A 12,168-nucleotide genomic window follows, 5' to 3' on the forward strand; every position below is an offset into this window, starting at 1 on the left:
CATTTCCTAAGTCAGCATCAAAAAGGCAATTCTCCCTGTCTTTTTCAGGCTCGCCCTCAGGGTGCTGCAATTTCTGCCACGTGCAGAGGGTCTGTCCCTTCTGATGTGGGCTTGTGCATCTGCAGCTCGATCCCTGAATAAGCACCACAGAGCTGTAAAATCTTTAAGCACTTTTTGATGAGAGACAAGCAGAAGGCTCAAGAGTGGAAACAGCCAAGAGCTCAGGCTGCCGTGATACCCCGATCCCTGGTGCTCACACTCCTTCAGATGGTGCCTAAAGGTACTCCTGGCTGCAGGAGGACACACACACACATAGGGAAAAATCTACTTGCACTCACCAGATTAGCTGCCTAGACACCTCTCAAAAGCTGCAGGAGCTCTGAATTTAAGCCTTATCTTAAGAAAAAAGGTCATTTCCCTCCCTTCGTGGAGCCCTTTGAACAGGGTGGCCCCCTGCCCTGGTGCTGTCTCTCACCTGTCTCACACACATGCTGCCTCTCCCCAGAGCCCTGCACAGCCCCTGAGCAATTCCTGCCCCGCCGTGAATATAATGCAGAGGAAGTGGCTCATTTAAACTCTCTGAATTGCTCCGGGGGCTTCAGGGGGTGCTTATCCCTCCTGTTCTGGTAGGCAAGGGCCCAAGGGAAGCTACCTTGAAATCCAAGCTGTATTTAGAGTGACAGGCAGCTGATGCAAAACAGGCTCAAAAGGCAGCTTGGAAAAGGTAAGTTGAGTAGAGAGAGGCCTGGCCCACCCCTCCCAGAGCCACAATAAAGTGCTTGATGTGTCCCTTCTCTGCACTTGATCACGTTCCTGCTGCTTCTGTGTTTCATATTATGCAACTGATTGACTTTGCAAGATATGAGAACAGAGTGTCTCCCTGCCCTGCTCCCTGATGTGTGCTAAGTGTGTTAGACTGGAAGGATGGAGCAGAAATCAAAACAAGCCCTGGAGCCTCCTGGTTTCCCTGCTAATCGCTGGTGCTCAGATCCTTGTGGTACAGTGATCTGAAGGCACCATCCTGAGCATGTTTTCATTGGTCTGCAGAGCTGTTCTGCTGCAGCTTCCCAGTGAGGACTGGGATACTTTCTGTACCAAGCAAAAACTGTGCCCAAACAGAACTTTTCTCTTTGAGGATTAATGAGCACCTCTTGAAGCAGACTCTGACCCTTGAGATGTGAAGGAAGCCAGCCAGGAGGCACAGAGGCCAGCTGTCTTGCCAGCTGTATCCCCATCACAAAAGGTTAAAGTCACAGGAGTGTGGCCAAGGGCATGACCTGCTCAAGCAGTGCCCTAACCCCTGAATGCATGGCTCAAGGCATTTCTCATGAAGGCTCAGATTGCTCCCACTCAGGAACCCACTGCCCGAGAGCCAGCATATTCCACTGTAGCATCTTCAGCCTGGTGCCACATCCCCAGGGCTGGTGCTCAAAAAGGACTCCTCACCACGATGCTCATACTAGGAGGGAGAAGGCTCTGTCGACAGATGACACCCACTTTGTGTACTTTCATGACCAAAGTACATCACTGTGATCTTGCTGAGCTTCACAGAGCTGCTTCATGAAATCTGGTGCTGACAAGAGTGGGTTTGCTTGTTTTTCTCCATTTTCCTGCATCCAGCTGTGGGTTGCCTTTACTTACAGCTCCTGGATAATAGAGGCTGAACTCCACTGCGCTTTTTGAATTCTCCAGTATATGCATGCTTGGTCCAAACCCCATCAGTACAGTACAGGAGGCAAGCTGGACTCTGACAACAAGAGAGACCAAAGTAGGCTCAAATTTTGAAGAAATTATCTCTAAAATCCTGGTTGTCTTTGTTCTGTATGAGTCACACAAGGTAATGTGCAGTACATACTGGAAGGGGAATGGGGACAGCTCTAAAAGCAGGATGTTTTTTTTCCCCACTTCAATTTCCCTCTCATGTATTGCCTAGAGATACTCTTAAGAGGGCAGGGGCAGGATATGCTGCCCTCAGCCCTAGACCAACAAAGTCTTGCAGCAAATAATTCTCTCTAACAATGTCTGCTTGGTATCACAACAAAACAGTAACAGACCCTGAACCCCCAAATCAGGTATTATTATATAAGGACATGGAAATTACTCCCAGCCAAAACTCCTGATCAGATTTTTATCTAGCTGTTTTCTGTTCTGCAGCTGCTAATGCATTTTCAGTGAACCTGTTTTCAGTACTGGTACAGAAACATGACTATTGCAACCGGCCTCCACTGATGAACTAACTGGCCCAACTATTCAGGGTTTGCAATTCAGTGAAGCAAATATTTTGTTTAGCAGCAAGTACATCAGATCAAACCTCCAGAAGCTTATCTGGAGACACCCTTACCCTTCCTAATCAGTCCAGAATCCCCAGATATTCAGCCATGGAAAGGCAGTGCTGCACCTAGCATGTACAGGGCTTAGAAGCAGTGTAACTACAGACTGGTAATGAGGAAAAGCACAGAGAACTAGAACATGAGCAATCCTGCCCAGGGAATGACGGGAGGGAGAGCAGAGCGTGCCATGCACAAAGACAGGCTGCTGAAGGTCAGTGCAGGATGAATGGATGACACACAGACACTTTCAATCAGCTACATGGCTAAGCAGACAAATTTTTTTCCCAGGAGGTAAAAGGCCACCAGGCTGGGACCATGCTGCCAAGAGCACAGGACAGTGTGCAGAAAGGGAGCCTTAAGCCGTACGCAGTGCCCTTCCTGCCACCAAGAGCACAGGCTAAACTCTTCAGATTTAAACTGAAATTTAAACTAAACTCTGCTTCTCCTAGTCTGGACAGGTTTGCTTTCCTGGTGGCCCATCAGGAAAAGCAGTGGTATGTGAATTGCTGCAACCTCCATGCCGTTCTCTGGGCAGGATGTGGGATCTTGTGATGCCTTGTTGGTGCTGTGACCTGACCAGAGTGCAGGTCTTTTGGTCATGCCATAAACACATTCTTCAGTTTTACAACCAGGAATGGCATCCTAGAAACCTGGTTCTGGGAGCAGTGCTCTACCTTATCAGCACCTTTTAATCCTCACCCTGTTGTTTTTTCCCTACTGTTTACATGCACTTCAATTCAGGCTTCACTTCAACCTTAATATTTCTGCTACAAATCTCTTACACACCTACATCTGGGATAATCATTGCGCTCTGCCTCCTTCAGACATTCAGTAAGAGGTTGGAACATGGGTATTGCTCCTCAAGGGGGCTGCAGAGCAACTGGAAAGAGTCCAGATTGCAGACCTATAAGGTAAGATGGAAGAAGGAGAGTTTGTTCAATCTAGAAGTCCTGCAGAACAAAGGGACACAGGGTAAGGATATATGGAGTACCTAAACATCACAGCCATAAAAGGCTGCAGTTACAGAGAGGAAGATGATAAGCTGTTAGTGTGTCCATGCTGGGTAAGGACAAGAAATGTTTGTCCTTGATTGCAGCAAGTAAGGATTAGATTAGGCAGCAGACAAGATTTTTCCAGTTGTAAAATCATGAAATACTAGATTGGATCACCTGGAGAAAGGCTTGTAACACCAATTTGAAGAGCTCCCACTAAAAATATAGTTTATCTGCCTCTGCCTTGGAGCTTGGTGAGGCTCTAGATCACCTTTCTGCACTCCGTCAGAGAGGGTTTATTGGGGAGATGGTAAAACAGGAGTTTAAAGTACAGTTTTAACATTTATGGAGATTTGTGGCTGAATATTGGGTGCATGGTGTGTCCTGCTCCTAACAGTCCCACCTGGCTGCCTCAGGGACAAACACCCCACTCTTTTTGAATAGCAGGGACCCACTAGTTCTGTACAATCCTGGCCTTCCCACTCTTCCAAAACTTTGTTACCCTTTGACCACTGCCATAAGCCAGGCTAGGCTGCATCATCAAAATGGTTCACTTTTACTTTATTTTTTTTTTACTAAATGGATTTCCAGCGACTCTGCAGCCCTGGGGGAAAAGGAAGTTGATTTTCTGGCTAGAGACTGCAGTTCGCAGTGACCAGTCCAAAGAGAAAAGATGATATCAGTGTTTCTGAGTTTCCAGTTAATTGTGTTTACTGAAGAATACATAGCATTAGAGTGCCTTGAGCTTTGGCCAAGTTTGTAAAAGTAAATAAAGACAATTCCAGCCTAATGTTAGAAAACTGACCCTTGGATTATTTCTGAGATCACTTCTTCCAAGAGCTAGAGCTGATGTGTATGATGTGAAATAAGGAGCACTGGACTCATATCTTATTATTTCAGCAAAGAAATGTCTTTGACTGCTGTAGGGGGAAGGCACCTCTCCTCCAAGTGACAGGCCAAAGACAGAGCAGCTCCTTCATCCCAGGGCTTGTCTGGTGACCCCTCTGCAGCTCAGTAGACTTCCAGTGACCTTCTCAGGAGGATGTGCTGCAAAATGTGCTGTGTAAGGAGGCAGCAGAAGGGGAGATGCTCCATAAAGGGGGACAGGCCAGGAGCTGAGGATGGCCTCAGCACAGGCTGTGTCCTCACTGAGGGCACCATCCCACAGCACCTGAGCATGGCAGGCTGCACAGGGACCAACCAGTGATTCACCCACAGCCCTGCGATGGATCAGGGCAGGGGACATTTAGGGAGGCCTAGCGGGAGGTGGGGTTGGAGGCAGACTAACCCGCAACGCGGCTCAAGGCCTGAGTTTAAACAGAGGCCCTGGTCCATGAGCGGAGGCTGTGGGTGGGGGCCCAGGCGGGGCTGGTCGGGGCAGGTAAGGCCTGTTAGTGCCCTGAGGGGCTCTGATACACTGATCTGCTCTCTGAGCCACCTCTGCTGTCCCGTGAGGAGCTGTGCTCTTCCCAGGGGCCATGGCAACCCTCAGGTGCTGGCCGGTTCCTCTCTGATCCTTTCCAGCCTCTCTTCCCGCCTGGCCAGCGCTGCCAGACAGGGTCCTGCTGACTCCTCCTGTGCTTTATGAGCACATCTTGCAGATTGCTCACAGCAATCCAAACACGGCCATTTCTGCCCAGTACAGCCCCATTAGCCAGCAACTCTCTCTTCGGTCTTTAATGATTTAAACCACAAAGCCATTTGTCATGCTACATCTTCTTTCCCAGTGAGTAAAAGTCAATTAGAGTTTTCAACTTTGCTCTGAAACAGGCCCAGCTCCCTCCTGCTTTTTTATGCTACCAGGAAACCATCTACACTAATGACTTCCTTGGATGTCTAGTGCTGTGTTGCAGTGAATTACAAGCTCTCTAAACTTCCCTCCATGTGTACCAAACACCTTACACAGGAGCCGTGTTTTGCTGCCAGAAATTCCACGATGAATTAGGTTTTGAACCTGTCACATGGCTGCCTTTTAAATTTTAATCTTTATGCTCAAGAAAAGAAATATGATTTTGGCTTCTAGACCTTATTTCCTATTTCGAACATGTAAATCTTAATTCTGCCTTAGTAAAGGAATAAACTCTTGAGAAACAAGTGCTCCAAGAGATCTGCACAGTCCAAGCACGTGGGAGTCCTGTGGCTGTCAGTGAGCTCTGGTGGCCTGCTGTCACCCCAGGGCCCTGGCCAGCACCAGGTGCTGTCACACAGCCCAGACTCCCTGTGAATGACTGGCTGCAGCCAGGCCCACAGGGGCTTCAAACACGGGGCTTTGCAGAAGCAAATCAGCTCCAAACACAAGCTCGGAGTCTCTTGCATTTGTCGGTGTTAGGATGTAGTAAGGCATTAAAATGTGACTGGCACATATTAATTGTATTAGAGCTGCAAGGGCTTTAAAGTTAAAAGACAGTAATGTTCCTAAAATGAAAAATTCAAAACTAGTGCTTTCTATCATACTGATATTTTGATTCAAAGGAATAGCCATTAATCAGAGCTAATTGAAATTAAATAAGATTTTAGAAATTAAATTATTTAATTGCCTGGCCATTTTTAATTAAAGAAAACAATTCAATTATTAAATAAAATCAGATGTGCTTAGGTTCATTGCTAGTCAGCAATGAGTTTATACATTTGCTTAAATTTCATAGAATCATGGAACGGTTTGGGTTGGAAGGTTTGTCATGCCACCCTCTTGTGAGCAGCAGATTCTCAGCAGGTGAATGGCATCCCTGAGCTCCTTGACTGAAATCTCCTACCCCACCAACACGTCAGCATCCTCCCTTCCAATGTTGTGGAAGAGCTGTGAATATCCTTCTATTTGTAGATATCCCCTCCTGGGCAGTTTGTACTGTATCACCTGCCTCAGAGAACCCACACAGTAATTCCTGCTCTGTGGCTCACCGGCAAGCAGAGATGTGGGCTGGCCTTTGAATCCACGACATCCTTTCTGGCACCTCGTGGGGTGAGCTCCACGCAGTGCCAGGCTCCTGGTGCTCTGCTGAGTGTGCTCCCTGGCATCCACATCTCCTGACTGAATGGGGCTTGCCCTGGGAAACAGCTCCTCAGCACGAATCAGAGCCTGAGTCACTTTTGAGGAGAGCAGCCGCTGTTTGGATGGGGCCGAACATGTGCGCAGGGAAGTCTTCCGGAGCGTTTTGCTCATCTCTGATTCAGCCTTGAAAGCAGCTGGCAAAAGCCACCGGGCCTGGCTTCAGGCCCAGCTCACACAATTAGAAAAGTATTAGCTGAACTTAATAGGAAAATCAACATTAAGCAGATAGGAGCTGGTATAGTTGTTAAAGACTATGTAGTGTTTTTCCCTGGCAGAAGCCCAGGCTAATGGAGGGCTTCCAGCACCCAGAGCAGCCTCCAAATGAAGGCTTAATTGGCCTCTGAAGCCACTCATATAATTACAAGCACTTTTAATGAAGCATGAAAAATACAAGAGCTGGGACTGTGACATGGAGGGAAGAAATTACCTCATTCATCTCAGAAAACACAGCTTTACCTTCTTCCTTACATTAAACCTTCTTCCCAGCTCCTGCCTGGCCAGCAGACTCCTGTCAGGTGCTAATTTCCAGGGCAGTGGTAAGACCAAGGGGGAATTTAATGCAAGACAGAACTTCTGCCTTCTCCTGGCTGTGGGGACACCTCTCCAGCCCCTCCCCCCCACCCCCGGGTGTGGGGTGGACACTGCGTGGACACTGAGATGGACTTTGACTGCCCACTGCTGGTGTGCACAGCACAGCCCTGCCTGCAGCAACACAGCTGCTCTGGCTGTTTGAGTCTGCTTTAACTTCAGCTAAATGACCCCCCCCTGATTTCTGTTCAACAGCTGCTCTCTGGAACACAAGCCTCTGCCCATTACTCAGACACAGCAGCAGCATCTGTGGCACCTGCTTCAGTCAGAGCCGTGCGCATTCCCTGCCAAACCAGGCACCTGCAGCCCCTGGAACGTGTGTCCCAGAGTAAACTGGTGGAGAGTCCAAGGTACTGCTCCTCAGTTGCTTTGCTGAGTTGAGGCAAAGATCAGTGGGGTTTGAGCTGATTGCTGGTCTATGATTTTCTGGTTCACTGGGGGCAATTTGTTGGCTTGTTTGTTTGTTTTGGGGAAGACTCTCAAGTCTTATTCATGGAGTAACTGAGGTTTGGAAGGGGGTCAGAACCCACCTGGTTCAACACCCACAAAGAGCAAGGGCAGATAGGACATCCTGTATCTTTTCTATGGATCAGATGGCATCTGGCCCCACCAAAAGGAAACCTCAATTAGGAATGTTAGGAAGGATCTAGAGGCAGTTTATCTTCAATCAAGAAGGCTTCCTCCCTGTATGTTTGAGCAGAACAGCTGTACCAGCACCACACCCAGCCTTGTCCAATTAGCCATGCCATCACCCTGGCTAATTAGCCTACTCAGAGCTTTCCAAGGCCACAGAATTATTGCTCATTCTTTCAGCATTGGTTCAGATCACACTGCACCATTTCACCTTACGTTTTTCCCAGTGTTTATCACTAAGGCCAGGGTCAGGGTCAGGAGCTGTGTGCATCCATCACCCACACCCCTTCTCCCGAAGCTAACACAGGGAGAGGAAAAATTCAGGACAAAAGTTCCAATGTCTCATAAGGAAGGGGAAGGCATGGCACAGGGACTATCACAGCGGCCAGAAGGACAGCAAGGAGGCAGCAGTCGACTGTGTGCCTGCTGTAGGGTAGATGGACACCACTGAGCATCACTTTGGCGCAGGCTGGCTTTCACCACACTGGGATTTGAAGGCTCATGGCCCTACACACACCTTGGCCTTCCCTCTTGGAGCCTGCATCCCTCCCTCTGGAGAGCTCTGGTGCTCATTTCTTACGTGCCAACATACATCCCACACAGTGTCCGTTCAAAGCCACTGAGTCACTCAGAATGGGCATGAGAGATGAAATTTCCATCCTCTCCAAGAAACTGATTTTGGCTGAACTTACTCAGCCTCCTGTTATTGCTGTGGCATTCATCTGCAGTTACACACTGAGAGATGGACACTGGTTTCTGGGCCACAACTCTTTTCATGTGACTAACACTGTTTGCCAGCAACTTCTGTCCAAGAATTTTAGCCCTGCACAAGCCAGACTGTGTCAAGAAATACTGCAGGATAACCTCACACATAGCATTTGTGATCTTAGGGGGCACCAGCCGACCTGCTGAAGCAGGCAGTGCTCAAGTAAAGGGAGAGCATCATCTCCCACCCAGGAAGGTGGTGATTAACAGCTGCTGTTTCCCTGGCACAACCTGGACAGAGTCAGCCCCACAGAAATGACTTTTTCCTTGGTTTTGCTGGGTTTTGTATAATTTAACAGCTAAAATGCTAAAATTTGATCAAATCACGCTTGGCTAGAGCAAGACCTGTCATGAGCTCAACTGCCCTCAAGTGATGATAAGCAGAAAGTGCAGATAAATAAGGCACCTGGAGAGGAGCACGTTTTGCAGCAGCCTGAGTGAGACTTCAGAGAGGCTCACTTGTGCACAGGAGGCTCTTCCTCACGTGTCCTAGGCACAAACCTGGGATTTTGCTTTGAAGTGTCTGCTCTGGCTCTGCCCCAAGGGCTTGCGGGGGTTCCCTGTTTTCAGCTCTGCTCAGATAACCATCACACCACCTAAATGAGTGCAGCACGGCAAGCACTGAGGCAAAGCAGTGCCAAATGATCCTTCAGAAGCCAGGAAAGGACCCCAGCACCCAGCCCACCTGTTTTTTTACAGCTGAGATTACGCGGGTTCCTGCACGCTCCCAGTTGCCAGATAATGACTCCAGGTGCAAACATCAAGAGAACAGTTGTGTCTTTGGCCACGTCTGCACAGCCCTGCCACAAAGGTAACAGAGAGAGACACAAACAGGGCCTGTGCCATCAACACAAACAGAGACTTGTTATTGATGGGTCTGTCATTGGAAGAGGGCAACCAGGAAACCAGTGCGTGATCACTCAGCTCTAGATACTGGAGATCCATCAGAAGCGAGCAGGGGATAAGAGCATCCAGGTCATTCTCAGCAGGGACAGAAGAGTTCTGTGATACAGATGATCTTTAAACTGAGGTTTGGTGGTCTGAGTTTGCAGAGTCAAGAGGGCCAACCCTTCTGTCCCCTCCAGGCAGCTGACAAGGAACTTCACATCGTGCGAACCAGACAGCAAAACTGCAGGTACCAGAGAAGTCTGGAAGGAGGTTGGAGCCAGGTGGGGTTCAGCCTCTTCTCCCAGGCTATTTGTGATAGGACCAGGGAACAAAGTTTTAAGCTGTGCCAGGGGAGGTTCAGCTTGGACATTCAGAGGAATTTCTTCACAGAAAGGGTGATTAGATGCTGGAATTCGATGCCCTGGGAGGTGGTGGAGTCACTGCCCCGGAGGTGTTTAAGGAAAGACTGGATGTGGCACTCAGTGCCATGGTCTGGTTGACAAGGTGGTGTTGGGTCAGAGCTTGGACTCACTGGTCTCAGAAGTCTTCTCCAACCAAATTGATTCTCTGTGACTCAGCAGGGATCTGCTGGGGCTGTGGGATGGACACATGGGGGTACCAAAGCTGCTCTTCCTGCTGGCTGCAGGTCTGACCCTGCTGACAGAGACTTCTAAACCTCGGGGGAAACCCTGACAGGGCATGCTGTGGCTAAACCACCTTCAGAGAAGAAATACAGTGTGCTAACGAAAGGGAGGAGGGTGGGAGGGCAGGGAGGAGCTGTGCCCAGGGCCACACCGGGAGCTGCAGTCCTGCGCCCTACATGGCTGTGCCTCAGCTTGTGTCCTGTGCTGGAAGTCAGGCTCTGTGCTTCCTGGAAAACCCCAAACAACTGACTCCTTTCACCAGGGAAGCATCTGGGAAGAATATTTTCAAAAGATCCGACTATTGCACTGACTATTTTTCAGTCCTTAAGAAAGGTTGCTCTGTGCAGTGCTACTGATCCAAGCCCCCCTCACCAGCGTGAGGTGGAGAGGGTGGAAGGTACCAGCAGCAGAGGGATGCACGCAGCTCTTTTGGATTTGACTGGAGAGCATGTGGGATGTTGATTCCCAGGCAGAGGTGTTCATGTCCCGTTTTTCTGAAGGAGAAAGGACATGTCAGAACTTTTCCAACAGAGGGAGTACCGGGACAGCCGTGGCCACGATCAGCCATCACCTGAGGTGCGTAACTTTGGCGCTAGAAGAGCTGGGTGCCCTTATATCCATCCTCTGGGTGCCGTGTTTCTACACCGTCAGGATGAGGCTGGAATTTGATAATCAGAAGGCAAGCATTTTAAACTTGAAGACCATTCTGAGGTGAAAAAAATACTTAGCCTCAGTGACAATCTCTAAATTACTGTTTTAAAGGCCCTTGTGGGTCAAGCAAAGCAAAAGGTCTCCCGGTCTGCAGACCTTCCCAGAAATTATGAAAACTGGCTTGTGGTCACTACAAACTGGAATGGAAATTATTTCCTACGTGCCACAAGGACACATTTCAGACCAGCAGTCTGTCCTCAGGCAGTCTAGGCTGATAGGCAACAGATGAAGTGCAACATTTGTATTAGATTTGGTGACCACAGCAATATCAAACTTATTAAAGTTTCATGTTTATCAAATTGCCAGCATACGCTGATAAATGATCCCCTGTTTTCACTGAACAGGGAGACTAGAACAGCTCCCTTTCTAGTGTGCATACTGAAAGTGCAAATATCATGTTTCCTCTGTTTTGAGGAAGAATTTTTGGCAAGCTTTGCAAAACTTATTTTAGTGAGTCCAATTATTCTAGCTGTGGCAGAAAAACTCAGAGGAGAAAGACAGGAGCAGCAGCTTGGGCCTGATGAGAATCTGGTGTGAAAACCAGAGGTGACCAAGGACAACTTAGCAAAAGCTAAGAAATGTATCAGCAAACCCACAATAATCATGAAGCATGCCATGACTCAGGCTAAAAGCCTGAAAAATTCGAGGAATGGATAATGCCCAAATGGCAAGGTCTTTTGTCATGGTCATAACAGCACGAGTGACAGCAAGGAATTAATAAAATCCATCCTGCTGCCTAGAGTGCAGAATGAAGGATGGGTTCAATTGTCCCTGGTGTTGCTGCTCACATCTTCTGTGTCCCAAAATGTCTCAGATCTTTGCCAGATCACACAGACTCCAACACAACACAGTGAATGAATCAGATAAGATTTCTTGCACGACTGGAATTAAACACTCACACAAGGACTTTACTGGAGCAAAGCTTTATCTCTGCTGTGGCTAAAGCTTCCCTGAAGGCTCGCTAAGATTCACAGCCCTCAGCCTATCACTGTGTTAGATAATCAGAAAGTTTTCTTCAGGGTTCCTGCAAATCCAAAGAAGAAATTGGATGGCAGTTTTGGATAAGCTGCTGGTACCCTGATGCCTGGTAACCAAAGGCTTTTGTTGGAAATTCTGGTATTAGCAAAGAGGAAGAGAGACTATGACTGGCTGGTAAAGACTGACAAGGAGCTTCCCTGCTTTGAAGCCAACCTCCCCATTAAATTTCTAAGTCTGGGAGTAGGAAAAGAAAACTACTACTGCAAAACTTTCATAATCTTGGAAATAAAACTGTCCCAGCTTACATTTTAGAATACAGCCTTTTTCAGTCCTCAAAAACCAGTTGAACCTTCCTGGAAAATTTCTCAGTCATTCTGAAGATTTCACTGAAATGTGATATAACATTAGTATTTTTACCTAATTTTTGTGGCGAACAACTTTGGGTAATTACTGAAGAGAAAAATCAGAGTGACATGTAGCTTCTATATCTTCAGATGCTGTCTTCTTTTGACAGACTTTGAAGAGACTACATTTACATATTCATGTGGATATTTAGCTATATATTTTCAAGTTTTTTGGGTAAGAATTTT

At 47.8% G+C, this 12,168-nt stretch overlaps 1 long non-coding RNA gene across 1 annotated transcript in view; it reads right to left on the bottom strand.

Annotated features, from left to right (window-relative positions):
- Positions 1–1,558: 1,558 nt before the first annotated feature.
- LOC125330385 overlaps positions 1,559–12,168 on the bottom strand; it is a 134,361-nt gene continuing 123,751 nt past the window's right edge. Inside the window, exon 5 of the long non-coding RNA XR_007205484.1 lies at positions 1,559–1,747. This is a non-coding gene — a long non-coding RNA (uncharacterized LOC125330385). The remainder of the gene's footprint in view (positions 1,748–12,168) is intronic.

The sequence above is a fragment of the Corvus hawaiiensis genome, chromosome 9, assembly GCF_020740725.1.
Source record: "Corvus hawaiiensis isolate bCorHaw1 chromosome 9, bCorHaw1.pri.cur, whole genome shotgun sequence".
NCBI lineage: Eukaryota > Metazoa > Chordata > Aves > Passeriformes > Corvidae > Corvus > Corvus hawaiiensis.